Below are 22573 nucleotides of genomic sequence, written 5' to 3'. Positions count from 1 at the left end.
AAATGCACTCAATTGATATTGTGATATCAGTACTTTATGCAATTGTTAAATAAAACTGAACTAGTTCCACTAAAAGCAGAGTCATCGGCTGATAGACTGATAGACTTTATTTCGAATTTTGTCTTGATTGTTCCAACATTTCCGAGACCAATAAATATCCAATATGTTCTTTGATCGATTATTCTTGAGGAAAGCAGAAAACACGACTTTCCATTAATATATATGGTGCGTTAACTCGAACATATCCGCGACAGAATACAATTTTCGGTAAAAGCTTGGGGTACAGTTTGGAAAACAGACGAATATCGTGCATTCACGAAACACACTTTTTTCCAATATATATCGGTAATATGAATACGATCGGTTGTTACATTATATCGACGCAGCCAGACACGAGATTGATTTTGTGGTATGGTTATACGCATTTCCGAAGAGTTAAATAATGGAGAATACTGTTTCTATGTTTCATACATTTTTATTGATTGACACTTTTTGTGAGATCTATGGAGTATTACAGCATTTACCAAACGTCACAGCAATCATAATAATCCTAATATAATATATATTAGTATGTTTGTAAAAACCTATATATAGATACGCACGGTGAATCGATATATAACTGCGTGCAAGATAAAATTTCGTAATGTACTATTGCGTAACTCGCGTATGTATCGAGATAGAATTTATACAAGTTTACTACATCGTACTTTAAAGGAGTAAATATCGATCGCTGAATACGTGATCGTTTTAACACAATCGAGTGTCTCGCTGTGTGTCGTGTGTATTGAGCAAATCTATCAGTCTTGTTAATAGATAGTACTGCGATGGAGAATTATTACTCCACTGGTTGTTACGCGCAGTTTGAAAACAGTATTATAGAACTTAATCTATCTATCGTTTCCGACACTTGTATTACTACTCTCTTGATAGTATTAGACTAATTCGCAATTTAAAATGACGAGATACATTTTAAATATTTTAAATGATACTACATTATTCACATTTTTTTATTTTTGACGATAAATAGTTAAGATACATAAATCTATATATTTAATTAAGTATACTGAATAACTGCAGTCATACAAATGAAGTAATTTATGTCAAGTTTAATAATTCTAAAATTTGAAAAAAAAATTTTAAATACATTTGACGTTATTTAGCCGTGCGGCGTGCGTCCAAGTATGATTAAAATTGCTTGATTGCATTCTGATTTCAACTAGGTTATTTTCTTGCTGTCGTTGTTGCAAGGATTATTATGAGAATCTTTGATCAAGATTTTCGATCAGACAGTGAAATATTTAAATGTAATTGATATAAACTTAAAAAATTTTCCTTATTACAAATAAATAAGATATAATAACGCGTTCAGCAACGAAACCTTATATCATTTTTTTCGTTAATGGGTTTCACTCTATACGACCGTGAAAATTGAAACAAAATGAAACTTAGAAATGTTAAGGGAATCCCCCGAGAGGGGATTATTAAAAAGTATTTACATACATATTTTATAATAATTCCTACTTTCTTTACATGGATGAGTAAGAAGGCACGTGCCCGGGTTCTTTGCGAGTCGGACATTATTCCAATTTTCACGGGGCAACGTTGCTTTGTGTATACGTGGACAAAGCGACGTATACTTTTGTTGGTAACGTGGCAATTGAATCACCCGGTGACAAAAGCCACCGGGTATTCCGGCCGCGTAATTTCGTCCCTCGGGCGTGAAAATGAGGGGTTTTTTAACCCATTTTACACACCGCGGCTTTAACGAGATCGCCATGTCGCCGTTATTTCGTGGACCATCAAGGCCGGGCGCCACGCTGCATGCGAAAAGAAAATGCGCGACGGACTGCTCTGTCCCTCTCCTCCAGTGAAATTACATCGTCACTTCTCGAGACGTAGCTCCGTATTTCTTGTTAATAAATCACTGTCGAAACTGGGATTATTATAGATTGATAGATTAGACTTATCATATATAGATAGATTGTATCTTTAATGTAATAGAGAAAAAAGTAATTATTTATAATTAATTTTTTCTTGATTGCTGTCTCAACTAAAAGTTGACACAAACGATGCGAATATGCATTCTACGGAATCAGATATCTTATAGGATTTGTAATAGTAATAATAATTCCTAAGTTTTATTTGTAAAACTTTATTACAATGATACTCCAAATTTAAACATACTCTTAACTTGAGAAATATATATATATCACTGCAAAGAGACTTCACGATATTAATTTCGCAATATTGCTACTTACAATTACTGCATATTCAATATTTTATGTACTAATTTCTCACAGTAATAATTTTACGAATTGATGCTGATTCTACAGTTGAATTGCTACAAATCACCGCAAGTTAATTTCTCAGACGACCTCGCATTTAAAGCTCAACGTGATTGCAACGTCAGCAAACGACTTGGACGCAGTCAGATTCGTTTCGCGTTTAAATATTTACCATCCGATCGGGAATCTCTATCAGAGACTCGTAGTAGTAGTCCTCGCAACAACAACAAAAATAGCAACAACAAGAAAATAACCTACGCGAAATCAATGTGTAGTCAAGTATAATTTTACTCGTACTTGGTTGTGCTATTAAACGACGGCAAGTATGTTTTATTTAATGTTGAGCGCGAAACGGAAGTAATTACGGCTACTCGAAGCGTAAAGTACAGAGAACGTCGTGAGGGTTTAGTCCGACAGTTAATTAAACGAGTAAGCCACTTGGCTCCAAACATTTCGATAATTGATTAAAATCGCGAAGAACAAAGTAAAATGTGACTGGCAAATGTGACTTATTGATTCTTATTGCGAAAAGTTAATATAGAGGTTGCCCTTTTTTGGTGGATTAATGAAATGAAAAACGCAAAAAGTCTGTTTTTTTTTGGGAGATGATAAGAAATATGATTTTTATAAAGACTTTTATAAATCTGAAATTAGACATTTTATTAATTTTATAATATATTTATTATTAATATATTGAAAGGCATCGAAATTAGTAAATTCTAACCTTTATGTCGATCGCTTTATATAATTCCGATTTTTACAAGAACTCGCAAGAAAGATCACAACGTATCATGCTGTAGCTCTCGTCGCAACTCGGAAATGATTTATTCATACGTTTCTAAAACTGCCCGAAGTCTTTCTTTTCGCATTTTATCAAAGTTTCCTCTTTTGTTACGTACGCGTATTACCTCATGTTTGGAGCATTCTGGTTCGTAAATTACTTGACTGCCGAATACATTGGCAGCAAAGCAGCTTTCATTTTTTATGGTAATCTTTTAATTATGGGACAAAAGTTTATACACGTTTAGGTAAAGGTTGATAAAAAGGGTATAGGTACTTAATCGGTGAAATTTGAAACCCATCGCTATAAATATATAGCCCTCGAAAACTGTGTGATATCAATCTAAATATTCTAAATTGAATGATTGAAATGCTGTGAAATATTGATTGCATTTAATTGTGATCTCGCGTGATAGTGCGTCTATGATTTGTGAATATTTTTAAACTTTCCTCAAAACATTTTTATGTTTTTTAAGTTTAAAATCATTTTAATGCACATAAAATTCATCAACTATATTAATATATAACGTTAATAATCTTTTATACAATAAAATTTTAACAATTTTAATATCACTCTTTCGAGTTTTAAAATATTAAAGCATTTTAACTTTACTTACAATATTTATTTATTTTAAAAAATTAAATATTCCAGAGATACTTATATCCAATTAAAGTTTAAAAATCTGAAATTTATATTTTAATAAATTATAGGATATTCTCGGACATTTTTTCCATTGTTTTAACTGCATGATATTAACAATTCACAACTTGAAAAAAGATATGACAAAAGAAACTTGAAAAATTGATTCTTGTGTAATCTCGATGAGAATATTGTTATTTGCCAATCTGACTTTTTGTCACGATCTCACCGCCTGAAGGTTGAATTTGTCGACATTCAGTGCTTGCACCAGTTTTTCCGCATTTTCCTCGTGAAACGCGCGTCAAGATGCATTAGACGTCGCTACGTCGGATTCTTCGGGAAAGTTTTCGAGCGAGGCGTTTCCGTGGGGAATGCGAGGACGCGTCAACCAAATGAGATACGTCGTCCCCGCGTTTTTCTTTTTAAATTGAGGCAGCTGAGTTAATTTGTATACCGGCATCACGGCACTTTTAATACATATTTCATGAACCGGTAGCCCAGTGGTAGTATGAACAGATTATTTCGAATAGGATTTAAGTAAAGGATTCCCAATGAGAGATAAATGAGTAAGTAGAAGTGGAACATATAAAGAAACTCTAAGATTTTTAGAAATTTAAAATATTGAGGATTTAAAAGCGACGAATTTTAAAGTAAATGGACATTTTCGAAGATTTAGAATTCCAAATTCACAATACTATCTATAAATAATGTCGGCAGATCTAAAAGGTTTAGAAATCAAGAAGCTACGTAACAATCGTAACATAAAAACAGCAAATTGATTTGAATTCGAATATTTATAAAGCTTTATTTTTTTAGTATCTATAAAATAAACTTTACAAGATTTTGTTTAAATATATATATATATATTTATTTATATACATAAGAATATATATATACAATTTATATCAAACGTATAAAGGTAAGTGTAAATAATATATTTTTTTAATATTGCAATAAGATTTTTCGAATAACAAACTGAGATAATAAAGTTCTAAAATTCTGCAACGTTTCATATACAATTTTCGTATCTTTGCCAAATAATCATGTGTGAGGTGAATTATTCGCGCAATGTACACGAAGAATTACAGACACGAAATGAAATCTTGCCGGCACAGCAGATTTAATTAATTCTTAGATTAGTAGGTCAGCTTGCGGAAGTAAAATACATGTCGCGTTTCACGTCGGCAAAAACTCGTTGTTTGAATGCAACTTTGTTTGTTTGGCAACCGCGCAATTTGGCATTATATACTGCATAACATATTTTCCATTAGTGCGCGCAAATTTATTTTTTTGTAGAGCGAAGAATACGCATTTTGACATAATTTATTGTCATATTAAAGTTTTGCATATACACAAAGTATATCGTAAGTATTCGTTGATTACTAATTGAAATATTTCAATGAATATGTTACGTTTATATAAAAATGAGAAAAGAACATAATAAGGAAAAAGAAACTGTAAAAAACTCATTCCTCTTTTAATCTTCTTATAAGCTCAAATATATTACAGGATAAGCGAAAACATATATATAAAAGATACGTTTTATACTATATGCTCATTTGCAGATTTAGTGAGTAAAACGCTATTTCGAAATTATCAAAATTTGTGGAATAAATGTTTTACAACGTTAAAATCGCTTCATGTATAATTACAAGATACTTTCAATATTATTTTAATGGAAAGCTTCGATCCGCGCGTAAACAACCGTTAGCCGCATCGAGTTGATGCTTCTATCCCCCCAAAAATTTGTGAAGCATTTTTACTTTACATGGTTTGATGATATTTGATCAGAAGAAATCAAATATTCCAAGTTAAAACGTTTAAAAAAAAGTGTATTTTTCTCCTATTTTGAGCTGACATGTATGAAGTTCATAAAAATCAGGGAGGAACAGTCGAGATCGTTTTCCACTGAAAGAGGAGAAAACTAGGTCGTTTGAATAACAAGAAATTTGTGCGTGCGTCAAAGATAGCGATTATACGCGGCTATCAATCATTTGCAAACCACTTGATTTGCACAACGTAACATAAGTAAAATCGTGCTGGTACACGGTTCGTTGATTCGCGCCGATGAGACCGTTGGGAACGATGAAAAGTCGCGAGAAAATGGAGGTATACGGGGTGCCAACACGTCGGTAAAAAGAGCCGAGAGGAAAGTTGGGATAGAAGCATCAACTCGATGCGGCTAACGTTTGTTTACGCGCGGAAGCTTTCGCGACAGAACGAGCTTTTTGCCGTTCGCACTAGGTGTACATACCGAGTGTGAGCGTCGAGTGTTGTGTTAAATTTCAAAGAAAAGGGCGAATTAAGTAGTAGATTATTTTTTCCAGCATGTATTATTATCGCGGTTCATACGGCCAATTTTTATTTCCAGCTACATGCTACATTTCGCCGTAAATCGATCTGCATACCAGACAGATCTGAACAATGAGATCTAAACTTTTTATAGTTCCGCTTTATAATATTTTGTATCCTAAGCGAGCTACCTTTCATGTATAAATTTTTTATCGATTTAAAATTGCGTTTTTTAACGGAGATATTGGAAAAAAATTATTACGTGTCGTATATACAATTTTCTATTTCAAAGATTACACATATAGGCTGCGGTCCGATTCACGCTCACAGCATTGTAAGCATCATTCTGTCTTCGTTGTACATCGAATATCAAACGAAGATAGAGGGATGCTTTCAGCGCTCTATGGACCGCAGCCATCTTGCTACTAATATTTAAATTACAAATTCTGTTTGTGATATTATAAAATATAGAAATTCTGTTTTTGAATACAAACCGTATTCAGTCGTAAGTAAAGCAAAATTGTCATTGAATTTTTTATAAAATTTTGGGAGGTCGTATCGGGAAGTCAGTAAAAAAGATGATACGAGATAAGTTATAGGACGAACTTGCGGTGTAAACGAGAATATAGCTCTATGCGCCTAGTTTCAGGGTATCATTTGAGTGGTTAATGTCGTAGACTGTATATCACAAAAGCGAGACGACCAATCACGGTTGCAGTTTATACAAGGCGTAGTTTTATAACCCGTAAACCGTTTCCCTTGACTACTTGCCAACCGGTGCCTGATAGAAAGACATTTCCGATCGATCCGACTAACATGTTACCCGACAACGCAACGCCTCGATTGCGCGAATCGTCTGATTTTTTATTCTTTGTAAAACAACATCGTAAATCATACCTACCTTCATCATATATCTATAAGTTATACGAATAAAAGAATATAGTTGAAATATTTTGGTATTTAACTGTGTTTATATACCACTGCTTAAAAACTTGTAAACCAGCGGTATATTTTAAGAATATCGATTTAAGAATATGGATTTTTTGAACTTGCATTGAAATTGATATTTTGATGAATATTTTTATAACTGAATAGCTTCTAAATTACGAAAATTTGTTTTTAATTTTATTACAACAAAGAAAAATGTAATCTTTTTTAAAGACACGTCTGCTTATTTTTATACTTATATATATATATATATTGATTAGAGAATCAATACAGCCTTATTTGTAGACATACTGGATCTAGTAGAAAATTTAGACCCAGGAGCGATAATAATCCCAACATACCATTATAATCCGAAAATACACGCTTAAATCGGTTTGATCACATTACATAGTTTAATAATGGTGTCGCGTGACGACTAATTATGGTATTTCAATTTTCGTAATATCTCATGATAAATCTCGTTCGACTATAAATTCTCCAATTATTTGTCCAATTGATGTATTCGTGAGTAATCATTGAACAGGTTAATGAGTTTCTCCATGCAGCAATTGTCAAATGAAATGATAATAATGCGATGCAACTTAATTTATGCAATAACAACATACGCCGCGTACACATTTTCATATCACTTTTACGTAAAAATTAATACGTGCATTTAAAGACTTTTAGTTTATTTCTCTGCAGAGGAGGAAGAATCTGAAACATGTGAGATATACCTATAACATCTAACGTTTCGCAAAATAGTGGCTAAAATTCACGATGCGCGCGCAACTGCGAAGAGCTGAATAATTCACAAGCGCAATAATTTTCATTTAAAAACAGTCAGGAGCATTTCGGAATTTCGAAAATGCCATTGAAGTCTTTAAAACGTCGGGTTTTATTTAGCTTTTACAGCGAGAAAGAATTGAATGGTTACGCGAATCGCACGACCGAGCGACGGGAATTTTGGCGCCGCGCCGTCGCTGCCGCCGTCGCGCAACATGCAGTCCACAAAATAAAACCAAAAGTAACATTTAGAATGCAAATAAAATGTTTTTAATTACCGCGAATGCGCGGCGGCGGTGGCGGCGCCGCCGATCAATTATTTCGCGTTGCAGTTTTACTACAAAACGAGCATTGCATCGCGCATATATATCACCGTTGAAGCCCGCTGTCGTCGCGCGCATTCCGATCGATCATAAAGATTTCAATTCGCGGGTCGTGTACGTCCTCTCAATTACAATTAGCCAACATTTGTAATAACAATACGCCGCGTTTATCGAATTCCTATCTCGGCGGTATGCCGAGCCGCATCGAAAGAGCCTTTTTCTTTTTGTATATAGATGTGCACTTCAGGCTATTCTGGGAGGAAATTATTTCGCGTCACACATATACATTCACCGACGGTTCTCCCTCTCGCGAGTTGTAATGGGATCTTCATTCGATGTCGCAGCTTTTTAGTGCCACTAATTTTCCGCATAAGCGAATCCGAGCTCGCGCGCGAGATTGCTTAACATTTCACAAAGGGAACGTCATAAACTCGAGGTGCTTGTCTCTGAGAGTATATAAGCTGAGTAATGCGATGTCGTCAATCGTATAATCGCATAACTGTGCAAACCAAATAATTAATAATTATTTATATTATAAAGCTTTAAAACGCATTTAAATTTGATATATTGAACATTCCAAATGCCGTACTGTATTTTTTTTTCTATAATATTAAATATATTAAATTTTTATTAAATATTGATGGACGAAACAATAACATTTAATATACAAAAGTTCCATTCTAAATTGGAAATTCCATCTCTCTCGGTGTATATATTATTATTTTGTTATTTTTAAAAATATATCCCGTATTTTAAATAAATAACAAAATTTAAAAACAAACGAATTTAAAGGCAGACGATAATGCGAATAAAATTATTATAGGATTTATATAATTATTCGTACTAATACCTGAATTTAATTGGATCTTTGAACTCTTTTATGTTTTGATTTTTTCAATACTTGAATTGTTTTGATACATTATTATTACATACTGTAGCAAATGCAGGCATTTCTTTGTTAGTATATTATTTAACGGAGAATATATGAATCCAACTTGTTTATCAGCGCCATGATAAATCAACGAATGATTTATCTATTTTAGAACTGTCATAAGTATATTCGTTTGAAGATTTTCTGAGCGTATTGCAATGGTAGAAATATCGTTAAATACGACTTACCCGGATTCCCACAAAAGGGTCTTCCCTCTTCGAAGATGCGTCGCACAAAAGAGAGTCTTGTCAAGTGATTGCAGGTGCATTCGCATTCTACTTCCTTTGATCTTTCGTATATCTCCTTGTTACAGTCACTATGGCATTCGTTTCGCGGTCTACTGAAATTCGATCGATTTTAAAGACCAGTTCTCTCCCTCTCTCCTTTTCCTTTCCTCTTTCTCTCTCTCTCGCAATTATCAAAGGCTTGCAGCAACAATAAGATGGCTTTAAAGGTGAAGGAATATCTCTTGATGCAATAGTTAAAAAGATTTTAAACACCGAAAAATTTTAAACATCGCGTGGAGATGACGAAACTTTTCATTTTGTTTTTTAAATATGATATGCGATGCGCGATGCGATACCACGACACGGATTGCGATACAATAACGAACCGGTTTTCCGCGCATTTCCAAAGGTAAAATTTGAAGTTACCTCCGTTTCTTTATTAGAAGAGATTAATTTTGGAGCGTAGCGCGGGATAGGATAAGTACTGTCGGAAATGGAATTGGGATTTATCCAGAATTACAGCGAGTATTATTTTATGACGCAATAATATTCGCGGTGTTTCGCGCAAAATTGATTTTCATTAATGGTACAAATGCCAACGTCAAAGCCAACGTCAAAATGATACGAGGTGAAATTGTTGATGATTGACAATTAAAACTTTCTGCCTCATTAACCGTTAATGACAGGTACTAATGACTTGAATATCAAGTCGACTTTTTTATAGCGAAATTTTAGTATAGAAATATACAAGTAAATATCAATATAAAATATTAAAATTAATGATCATATGATACGTGCATATTTTTTATATTATACAGAGAGACCTGCTTATATATTCATTATTCTATTACAATTTTTGCAGTTACTGGTTGCGTAAGTTTCAAGAAGTTATTTTGCATCTTTATGCGATAACAAAATATAAAAATACGCATATAAATAATTGATTATATCTTTCCGATTATACCGCATAACGAATAATTTTGGATCCGAGTATTTCGGAATGCGGACAATGTCGTTTAGTGCAATTTACGGCCCCTTTTTTCGAGTTCGACTTCTATATACATTAACCCTTGGACGCCGGACATACTTGCCATAGTTCGCAAATGGCAGAAACAGGTCAGATGCGACCCAATATGTCTGACAAGTTATCATTTCGGTTTTGTAATTGAATTCTCCCGATCTTCTTGCCAGTTAGAATTTTCTTGCTATAACAAAAAGTGTTGGCACAAAGCTAACACACACGTAATCATTCTTCTTTTTTAATTATTTACTGAAAAATAATAGTTTAATGTTTCATATTATATACATATAACAATAACATTTTAATTTTTTAAGAAGAAAATTCTCTTATAATGATAACAAAATTCTTAAGAAAAGAACATGGTTACTTTGTTAAAATTTTCTATTAAAAATAATAATATTTCAATAATATTTCGATAAATAATGAGGAAGGTATCTTTTTTCTTGTAATAAAAAATATATTGCAAACACATAAAGGACGAGAACCATCGTCTCGTTATAAAATTGTTTATTGAAATTATTTTCAATGAATGATTTGTAACACAATTAATCCATATGTATCTTGTATTTTTATGTTTTTTCCATAAATGGGATATACTTATGGTATTTATCTTTATTTCGTGTTCGTCCAATTTGTTTCGTATTCAACACTCTGTGTGCGGAAACCATTACATTTTAAAATAAAATTATTTTGCAATTGCAACTTTTAACAGTTTTTATTATTTAACTTCTCTTTTCAATATAGCGCAACCCATTGATTACGCGCGTTCCAACATTTTATTGTTGAGTTTACGAACTATCCCGTTGAATTTAGATATTTTATCTGTAAAATGCGGACTTATATGCAAGAAGAATGAATCTAATTGTTGTAAACCAAAGAAAAATTCCGATAGAGACGCATCGATATTTCACCGAGGATTCTTCGCTCTCAAAAATATTACTTCGTCTTAAGCCCAACCTCGCAATTAGCCGCGGTTCCCAGCAACAATAGAGTGCGTTTATTGGATTCCTTTCGGGCGCAATCATTCGGTCTCAAAAAGATTTCAAGCCCGGCTTCCTTCCTGCGAACATTCCAAAGAATCGAAAGAACTATTACGAAGTGGAGGGGACGGTGCGGGAAGAGAAGAAGGTTTATTGTTCGGTTCGACGGTAGAAGGGTTTAATTAACCAATTAAATGTATAAATGTCAAAAGAAACAATGTCTCAGTGTAAAAAGAAAATTGGGAAAAAAAAATTTACACGTGCTAACTGTAGAGAATACAATATTATTAATCAGAAATTAGATTGTCGAATACATATATACAAAAAGCGGAGAAGAAATATAACAACGCGATCGTTGATTTAAAATTATTGTTTAACGAGATCCAAGCCGAAGATGTTCATCCCCGTGAGGACATACGCCTGACTTTTGCTGAAACCGAATCTCACGGGCGTCTAATTTAGTCGGGACCCAGCATTTTCCGTTCTATATAAGGATTTTCTCTCGACGCCCGCGATGCCAGCCAGCGTCGCACTGGATTATTGTGCGGACGGAACGAGTATTGCACTGCAAATGACAATTTGTTAGAGTTCTCTGGGGCTTCCGTTCCTCATCTCTCTCCCTCTCTCTCTCTCTCTCTCTCTCCTCCCCCCTCCCTCCTCTTTCCCTCTCTTCAGTCCCTCTTTCTCTCTCTCTCTCTCTACCCAACCCCGAGAGCCAGCATGCGCGCTACCACCACTGTCAGCCACCCTACAACCCCCCACCTCCGGTAACACTGGAAATATTTCAGGAACAGCACTCGGCTCTTGGCATTGTACGTTTCGCGAAAAGAGGAAAATCGCGGGATGGTACGACCGCCGGCGCGGCGTTGGAATTTCATTCTTTTGTCTCGTTTCTGCATGTAGAACCGCCGCGTGATAGATTCGTGGGTATTAGGTGAATGGGGAGGATTGTAAGTCGAAGACAAGGGGGAAAACAAGGAGACAACAATTGGGGGGATGAGGCATTAGTACAGGACGGGGCAATATGATAAGGGCGTATTTTAAGGTTCGATGAGCATCGCTTTTCCTTGTTCGCCTTGCACCACTCATATATACCGCATTCCTCCTTTGCCCTCTCAATATCGTCGGGTGCAATTGATCGTGAGCCATTTTATATGTCGGGGCGATAAAAATGTCGCGTCTCCTTTTTTCCCTTCCCTTTCTCCCTGCACCGTGAACCGCCGCAACTTGATTCTACTGGAGCAGAGAGATTCTTTCGTGTTGAGAATGGGGTTACAACTTATTACAAGTCGATCTAACGTACAATGCTTACAGCCGCGATCCAGCGACGCGAGTATCCGTTCTGTGACTGTCTTTTACAATTTTTTAAAGTAGCGAGTCATCTTGCTTATACGGATAATTCACATTATAATTTATAATGGATGATTATATATTTATACATGCATATATTTGTATTCTTTCTTTGTTTTTTCTCTCTGTCTCTCTCGTCTCAATATTTTGAACAGAAAAGATATTCTTGTTCACATATTTCTATGAATTTCGCAGCTTTTATTAATAAATCTTATAGATTTGATATTTATAAACGTAATAATTGTTATATATATATCCTTTTGTCACAAAACACACGTAGTTCGATTAAGCTGTATGACTCGCATGATTTAAATGCATTTTTGTTTCATTGTTCATATTGCGTTATTTTTATATTGGTGATATACATTTTTCAGCTTGATGTTCTTATTTCTTATTTTTGCTTTTTCTTATTGATTGTGAAAGTCCGTGATTAATGCGTATAGTGCTGCTAACAACAAATAAATTCTTTCGCGAATAAATTCTATTCTCCCTCGCCGACTTTATCCACTCCGATTTCATTCGTTACGCGTGAAATCGAGCATAAGGATTCTTAATGTACTACCTTGACCAGTCGTTTCGTTTGCCGGATTAACCGAAGGTAACGCTCCTAGACAGCCTCCGGGATAGAAACGTACATTTTCAAACTTTAGCTTGCTTCCGCTTCTTGTACGAAGTCAATAAATTGCGAAATAAAGACTAGTAAATTTTCTAAGAAGATTATCACATCTTTACACATTATGCTTTATATTTAATCTAACTAAAACATATTATTTTTTGCATTATTAATATTTATATAAAAAATATAAGTGCGAATTATAAAGATGTGGTTTTGCGTACAACATACAGCGAAAAATTAAACTGTTCATATATGCTTTATACTAAAATTATGTTTAACAAAAAACGTAAAAAATAGAAGCAATTTATGTCTAATAGTATTAGTGTTATATAGTAACCGTGATAGTAACATAAAGTACAAAGTTTTGAAAACTTTCTTGTTTTAAAGACTATTCTCGTTTCTACACTTCAATATAGGTATAGCGCCTAAGGCAGGTCGTAATTATAACTATTTATTTTTATTTTATGGAACATTTAAACTATGGATTTGAAGTATAAAAATAAAAAAGAGCAATTGTTGCAGCGTGAAAATATATACTTTTTAGAATCAATTGCTCATTATTTGTCTTTGCAGTGATTAAATTTAATTAATAAGTGACAAATAAAAAGAGGCTTTGAGAGTTCAACGCGGTTGATGGTGCATAATTTAACATTATATTGATATTTAAAAACTAATAGAACATAATTTAGAATAAATTAGACGTCTCGGCTCCGCTTTGAGCCATCTTCAACGATACGGTAACAATTAAATCAAAATGATCTCATGTTCTCCGACGAGAATTAAGTGAATAACTTCAAAATTTGGTGACCTAAAAATAGCGTAATTTTCCGCAAGAAAAGCCAAGTAAAGTCTAATGATCATGGTTAAAATAATCGAGAGATCAAAATAACAATGATAACTTGAGCAAAAAGAGAAGTAAAGTTATTTACCCACATTAGCTAAGAGAACGCGAGAATAAGCATTGAAGCCATAAACTTCGAGAAAAAAAACATCGTAAAAAACATCGAGGAGCGTAACTTTTGTATAAAATTGAGGACGCCGTTACAATTGAGACAATGATGCATTTAAAAAACAGTCCTGATTCCAAATGACAACTGTCTCGTCCGGCTGTCAAACGGTGACTATAATTTTCATTGTCGAGAGTTTTGTGTCTCTTATTTATTGGATTAAATTTACGATCTGCATACCTATCTCCGAATTGACCGAATTCGCAAATTCGCTGCCGTTACTTATCTAAAGTAAGAGAGTAATATTGTTCCAACCGCGAAAATCAAGTTTTGCTAGTAAATTAGGAACCGCGGTATCATCTAGTTCTAGCGTATTAACAAGCGCGAAATGGTAGGAGCATACACGTTCGTACATGCGAGTTACGTACGTATGAGCGCGTTCGTGTATTCGTAACCGTGTGTGCGCGCATTTCCGGTGCAGGATGCAGAGTATACATAAAGAGCGGAGGCATGATAATACACGGTATCTTAGAGAAGGGAGTCGCTGAGCTGCGCATACGAGCGAGCTGACCCCTTGTTGTAAACCGCGACTCCCGTTTTACCCTTCGACCTGTGCGCGCGCTAAGGTGTAATAATCTGAAAGGCCTTTCGCGGTACGTTAACCTCGCAGATAGAGGGACAAATCGGCGAACCCCAAGAATTTTATTCCGCCCTCACCCTTTGATTGCGCCATTTTCTACAAAGATTAATATCCTCGTGAGTCTTTGGTTCATAAATGTCTCGCTCGATCGCGATCTTGGATGAGATAATGATTCTGAGAGTAAAATGGCGGCCCTAAAATTGTTAGAAAAATAATTCTTTTTCTCTTTAAAGAAGCAGACATTTACTACAAGACTAATTATATATTGTAGGGTTTATAATTGCAAGCGATTAAGAAACACTGATATGGAAATTTATAAATTAAAGACTAATAGATCTGAATATTTGTTAGAATTATATTTTTAATAATTTTTAAATCTTTTCTATTTTATTTCTCTGTTTCTTTCTTTTATATACATTGCAGTAAATTGCTATTTTATCATGGTTATATCTCATTTAGATTGCGGTACGTTTAATTTAAATTTATGTACATTTAAAAATAAGAATATGAGGTTATTGTTAACAATTTAGTAAATGTCTTACTGCTTAAACCAAATTATAAATCATAATATTATTTAACAATGTCAGCTTGTCCTGAAGCATTTTTTGTGTTTTAATGACCAAAACTATTTGTCTAACCTGTAGAGAACTATAGAATTATTGAAAATAAAGACAGAACTCTCAATTAATACTTTATGAGTTTCCATAAAATAATACGCTAACTTTTATATATATATATATATATATATATATATATATATGCATTTAAAAAGACTATAATTTCTAAAAGAACTTTTCGTTCACATCGTTTATCCGCAGAATTGGTTAGGTGCTCGCGGATATAACTTTGCTAACTGGCGGTGAGATACAAAACGGTAGATCGATTCGTTAGTTGAAATTTGAATGCGCTCTGTGGATGCTTGTTGCCGGTCCTTTGTGCGGTCGCAGTCGTATAACGTCGTTGCGCAAATAATTATTACATATCGCAACTGTTGCAGTACGTCGAACAAACGCGAGCCTCCGACATGTACGCTGAAATAAAATTTTGATGGCCATAGACTACATCCTGCATACAACACAGATAATGATGCCGATCGCGCTTGTATACGCGCGTTTAAATCTTTAATTAACTGTTACAACTCTTTTATATTTATTGAGAGAATCGAAACATGCCCATCATGAATAATTGGAACAGCGGGTACTGAATCTATCTAAAAAATGATATGTATATTTCGATGTAATAAATGAAGGAAAAGTAAAGGGTATATTTCAGTTAACGCGTGTTTCGAATTTCGCTCAAAATGACGTCAAAAAGACTCAAATTTCATGTTTCGATATATTTCTCGTTTTGCTATTGAATGTCAACGGTGGATTTTTGTTTGATAATTTGAATATGAAAAGATTTTTAATTTGACGCTATGTGACTGTTTATAACGCTTATCTCTGTACGTGCATGAGCTTGCAGCTGTTTGACGAATCGTGATATTACAATCTAGATTAAATTCTATCGTAAATGACATTTTTTTGCTATCGACAACAATCCGCTGGAGCTACAGCAAATGTGGAAAAACAAATTATTGAACAAATAAATGGTTTCACATCCGGATTTGAGATTGAAAGCCATATAAGTACTGTTTGGTATTTAAAATGTACTATAAGGTTTTCTATTTTTCTATCTTTTTTTATTTATTTATTTATCTCTTTAATGTCATTATCAGACTTTTGATGTATCGCGTTTATATTTTGCTTTTATATGCACGGAGTATTCGTTTACTTGTGTTTTGACAAACATCTCAGAGTGACATTTTGATAGTTTGTTTATTATAATTTTTGTTAGAATTTATTACATTACTTTATTCTACTGATATAATTAATAAAAAGATATTGTTCCATTTTCATAATTACAGCCACTATATCAGAACTGCAAACACCAGATGCTTATTGCGTAACTGGTACCTACTTGCAGTCAAAAGTTAAAGCGATAAATCCTATTTATTATCCTATTTTCATTGAATATGATGATATTTAAACGTTTGACATTATATATACATTATTCTGTGAATACTAAGTTATGTATGTTTAATTTATTAACTTGAACTTGTCTGTTTCTCATATCCAAAGTTTTAATTAATCTTGGTTATTTATCTGCGGAAATTGATTAATATTAAAAAGATTGAGGGTGACGGTTTAATCTCCAAAAAACTTTTAAATAAACTTCTCCGATTTCTATTACGAAAAAATTACTAGCGCAATTCTTTTAATGGTATACTAGGTTTAATGTTATTAATATCATTTATTTATTGTTTATTGGTTTAATACTGACTTAATGAATTCTAGCGTTTATATATCATTTGCTTATCGAAGAGAACTTTTAATTTACTCTCAACGTTAAACGGCTGTAACAGGTACGTGAAAAAATTGTTATTCGTGGCCGAACGAATCGAGGATGTTATCGAAAACAATTTCTTTTGGTCGGCGAATATCGGTGTAACGAGCGACTATGCTTATGGCTTGGCCGCCATTACAGAAAATGAATGCAACAACATCCCGGATTTAATTTGAGCGAACACGAACTTTCACCGAGCACTGCGGATCTTTCTTCCGCGAAATTGAAAAGTCAGCCAACCAATGCGGTTTGGAACTTTGGCGGATTCGGCGGTTCTCTAATTATAGTGGTCGTTAGTCTCAGCGAATCCGACGTTGATTTCATTTCTAACTTTTGTCGCCGTACTTTTTCGTATTTGACCTTATCTCCGGTCGCCCTTCAATCTTTCTCATCGTGCCTTCATTTCAGCTTCTCGAGTTTTCACAGTATTCGTGCCAGCTCGCGTATAAACCATACACTGTTAAATTTTGTAGTGTTGAATTATATTCAATTGAGTATAATTTATACTCAATTTTTAATTATTCCTATAGATCGCCACTATTCCTACTTAATACGTCGTTAATTTAACTACAACAATGTTAATTTAACTAAACCAATGTAGTTAAAATAATACTGTTTTGTATTAAGATAATTTTCGACACACATGGTGGTTAAAAACAAATATTATTTCACTCAAGGTATTGGTTCAAATTTCGTCTTTTAATATTTAATCTCTCTCGCGTCATTTTAATTAAACTATATGTGATCGCGATTAGATTAAATTCTTGAACATTTTTTTCCGATAACAGAACAATAGCTAATGCTGAAATAGGAGAGCATTCATTAAAGCGGCGTAGGTACTAATTACATTGAAATATCGCTTTAAACTAAAAACAGAAGAAGGTTTATTTGTTCGACACGTTGCTATTTTTGTTCTACTGATAGACGCGTCACACTCCGACGCGCGATAAATCCACATTTAATTTAAATATAAATTGAAGTAATTTCCAGCGGTCTCCGCGGTTGGCGAGGTATCGACGTTGGCAAACAGACATTTTTCGACAGTAAACGCGCGCGCGCGACCGGGTAGTAACGCGGGGAAGTTGGAATTCGACGTCCCCGTATACGGCAAGTTTCGACAACGAGTTAAATACACTTTGGCGATAGTTTACCGTGCGCCATCGCTCGCCGCTAGCTGCGCACTCGCGATGCACCGCTGCTATGCATGCAACGCGCGATGCATCGCGGCGTCTGCGTCTCGGTGACGGTATATGGCGCGAGTAAGCCGAAAACTTCCACCGCCTAAAGATTTCCAGGGGGAGGCCTCCGCGGGCGAACTTTATCCTTCAAGCGCCTCCGCGGCAGCCGAACCTCGATTCTACCGGTGCCATGGTATTAAACCGCACGTCCTGGCATCGCGCATTGCAGCTTCCTCTCTCGTTTCGCGATCAGCTATGAGAGTTATCTTTCTTTCGGTCGCTTCCTTGACTGTCGCACCAATGTCCCTTGCGAATAGACGTGTCGGGGAAACCAAAACTGAAAATCCGATACGCGATACCTTATCATTTTAGATTGAATATCGCAAGTTGAAAATTATTATATACAAACTATTTCATGTTAAATGCGTGCAGACATTTAAAAGACAAATAATTATTTGAGAAATATAAATATATTAGGATTTTGACTGACGCTTTGTGTGTGTGGATTTGCGTGATGTAAGCGAAGAATCTTCGAAACGTTTAGCAATTGACAACAAGAAATAGATCCTATATAGAATCGAAGTCGGTGTAATGAAAATGATGAGTTGCCTCAGCAAACCGCAAAGCCAGGATTACATCCGCGTAAAGTTTTGTTGAGTGTTTAGTGAGATTATCGAGAAATCTTTTATCTACGTCCAACTAACAAAACGGTAAAATCGCATACAAACATATTGTCTAATTAGAAAATGCAATTGTACAAAAACGATTAACATTAATCACGATTTACGAAACAGATTATAGTCCGCCATATAGTAACGCTCATTTACAAGTTCACGAAAAAAGGAAAAAAAATAGTATAGCCTGGACAAAGTTCTAGTACGTTTTATAGGTATACATATGGTACTTTTATGATACTTTTATTAAAAATAAAAAATTATTAATTAAAATTTTTTAAATTAAAAATGTATAAAAATAATTATATTGTTCAAAGCAACATCATATTTTTTCTTAAAATAAAATATTACATAAAACATTTTTTATTAGTTATAAAAATAATACGATCTTTAAATCGTAAAGACCCGTGGTTCAATAATATAATGCAAAAATTATGTATGGATGACTTCAGTAACTGGAAAATCGATAACAAAGTTGTCATTATGCTAAGAGTATTCCAATTGGGCAGAGCATTACGTATAAAGCCAATTAATTCCGGACGTAGAGTGTCGATTTTCAAGCGAGAGTTTCTCTATGTCGCAAAACGCGTGTGTTAATTGCGGCAATAAATTAATTTCTAGTAGTTTATTCATTCGAAACGAGAAGCGCGTCAATGAACGTGGCGAAATCGCGAATTTGCTTAAGCTATCTAAAGCCAAATTATCAGAACACAAAAAATATGTAGAATTAATTTGCTAATTGTTTGCTATTTTTTGCTTTTAAAAGTAATTTTTTGCTCCAGCTATTAAAAAGTTACGAAGGGGTGGATAGCTTAAGATTAAGTGTGAGCAAAAAAATAGCAAATTAACTTTTTGCTTTAACTTATGTATATGTTTTTTTTTACTTAAGATTAAGCTATCCAGCCCTTCGTAACTTTTAATAGCTGGAGCAAAAAAATTACTTTTAAAAGCAAAAAATAGCAAATAATTAGCAAATTAATTCCATATAAAATTTTTTGTGTTTTGATAATAATTTGACTTAGATAGCTTAATATACCTTCAGCCTTATTCATTTTACAAGTTTTCACTACATTGTGGCATATGAATTTTTAATTATATTAAGTATCATCAAGTAATAATTTGTGTGCTCTCTATCATCTTATAGTAGTAGTAGTAGTAATAGTAAAAAAACATACTGGGTGAAATATTTTCTTCCATATTTTATGTAAATTATTAATTTTATTAATTATGGAAAACACAGTAACTTTATATGATACTTCATTCTTTAACGAGCGAAATCGACAGCTTTTTAACTTTGATTTGTTCAAAATGACAAGATGAATCAAACATGAAGAACGGACGATAAATTATTCTCCTGCTTTATGATGTGAGATATAATTATCTCTGCTACAAGAAGGTGACATCGATTTAGAAACAATTGGAAATGCCAGACGTCGAGGAATAAAAAAGAAGAATCAAGATAATGCTGGCTGACAGCACCGCTTTATCGATCCTTACATTTTAGTGTCATTATCCACTAGCAAGCTTGGAACAAGAAATATGAAAAAATTATGACAGAATTAATATTTTATTGAGTCTACATGTCTGTCAGGATTACTGAAAATTGTATAACAAATTCAAAAAACAGCATAAGAACATGTTAAATCGCAATTTAGCGGTTATTTACATAAAAAATAAATTTTTTGGCATTTGGGTTAGTTTAGGGCATTTAGAGAAAGAAAAAGAGAGAAAGAGTAAGTGAATGATAACTAACTATAAAAAATAGGGCACACAAATTATTACTGATGATATAAAATTAAAATTCTATAAAAATATGAGGTATCCAAAAAATGATTATGGAAAATGTTACTGTTTTTTTTTTTAATGTTTTATATAGCAACAAGTAATTCCACGCTCTTTATTTTATTATAAGATTAGATATTAACTACGATTAATCGAAATATCGTTTCTTATATTCTTTAAATGTTATTGACGTAAAGCATATTATTTGAAAAAGTGTTTGTTGTTCTGCCATATGTATACGTGTGACTAACCGATGTTTACAAAAAGCATCTAAAAAATATTCAATACGAGAAACAACATTCCAGAATCAGATCGAACAAACAAGTATTCCCCTGTATTATAAATGTTATTTTTAAAGCAACACAATTTTTCGTTCGTTAGCGGGCGTAACTTGTTCTCACAACAATCAAGAATTCCGAGAATTTCGCGGTGCATAGTTTGCCATGCAGTTTCGACCATTGTTATGATGATCCAAGCTGGCAGCTACAGAGAATCGTGATGCGAGAGAGCGAATTGCAAAAAAAAAGGCACACGATGGCAAGTTATTGACGAATAGAACCAGTTGAGGCTTCATCAGGTCCTCATCGATCTTGGTACCGATACAATGACCGCATTGACGAAATCGACGAAATCGAAACAAAAGAAAGAAAGGGAGGGCAAATATATTTAAGTTCAAGAAACCGGAGAAACCCTCGATGATTTCCTGGTGCACATTGCGCGATTTATCAGTAGATTAATTCATAATACAATAATTACAGAATAGTAAATAAAGTTTGTACCATGTTGCAAATGCTACTCGTTGCATAACGTTAATGCAATTTTTTCATGAAAAAATGTTTCTTCAATATTTCCTGTTTCTTTAACATTACATCAGACTTTGAAGTCACGTTATTATAGGAATTCCCGAAGTTTTTATGTTTCCATAAAATTACTCTAATTTGAAAAGTTGTAATTATTTCATAAAACCTAAAGTATACTTTTGTAAAGGAATCATGTTGTTTCAATGTAATGTATAATATTTAACTATCAAGAAACGTCTACTTATTAGTTGCTCCATAAAACTAAAATTTTCCGAATACGGTATTTCATATGCAATGATCTAATATATAAGTATACTGATTTTCTTGCTTGCCAATATTTATTCGACAAAAAGTAAAGAAAAAAATTTTGTTGCAACAGAACAACTAATAACCAATTTTAATAAAGTTTGTACCTTTATACTCGCGCGCGAAACTACTACATATGTTAATAATTTAATAACAAAAGTTATATAAGCGTAAAATTAAAATTATAAAAAATTATAAATCTGTCTCTCTCTTTCTCTCTCTCATTTTTAAAGAGAAATAATTTGAAATATGACAGGCCACTCGTTCTCTCGATTAATTTCATATTTTAGCTTACCACTGTGTAGCGCTTAATCATTTGTAACTTGAAAAACCGTTTGTTGCCATTATAAATCGCATTCTGGATTGGACATGGATGGCCGAGGAGATGCATTGGCGCCTGTAACGTCGATATCGAGGCCGTTGTAAGCGGTGATATAGTGTTGTAACATCGACCGCGGAACTGCATCGAATCCCATAATGGACGTTTAATCGCATTGGTATATGCTAATGAACTCTTGTATTTTGGTAAAAAGAATTCAGTGATAAAATCCTACGAGAAATCCGTCACATATAAGACGTGTATAGTAAACTCGTCTATAAATTGACCGTAACATGCATTTTTCTCCTATATATGTATATACGTACTCTATATATGTATACATATATATATCTATATATATATATATTGGAAAAATTATTATAT

At 33.7% G+C, this 22573-nt stretch overlaps 1 protein-coding gene across 6 annotated transcripts in view; it reads left to right on the top strand.

Moving 5' to 3' along the window:
• Window positions 1-22573, top strand: part of LOC143900236 (protein turtle homolog B) — a 236933-nt gene that overhangs the window by 9746 nt on the left and 204614 nt on the right. The window lies entirely within an intron of this gene.

This window comes from Temnothorax americanus, unplaced genomic scaffold (genome assembly GCF_048541705.1).
Source record: "Temnothorax americanus isolate GAGA-0224 unplaced genomic scaffold, ASM4854170v1 Scaffold3, whole genome shotgun sequence".
NCBI classification, from domain to species: Eukaryota; Metazoa; Arthropoda; class Insecta; order Hymenoptera; family Formicidae; genus Temnothorax; species Temnothorax americanus.
The sequence above is the reverse complement of the archived record's forward strand: the minus strand, read 5'-3'. Positions and strand labels throughout refer to the sequence as shown.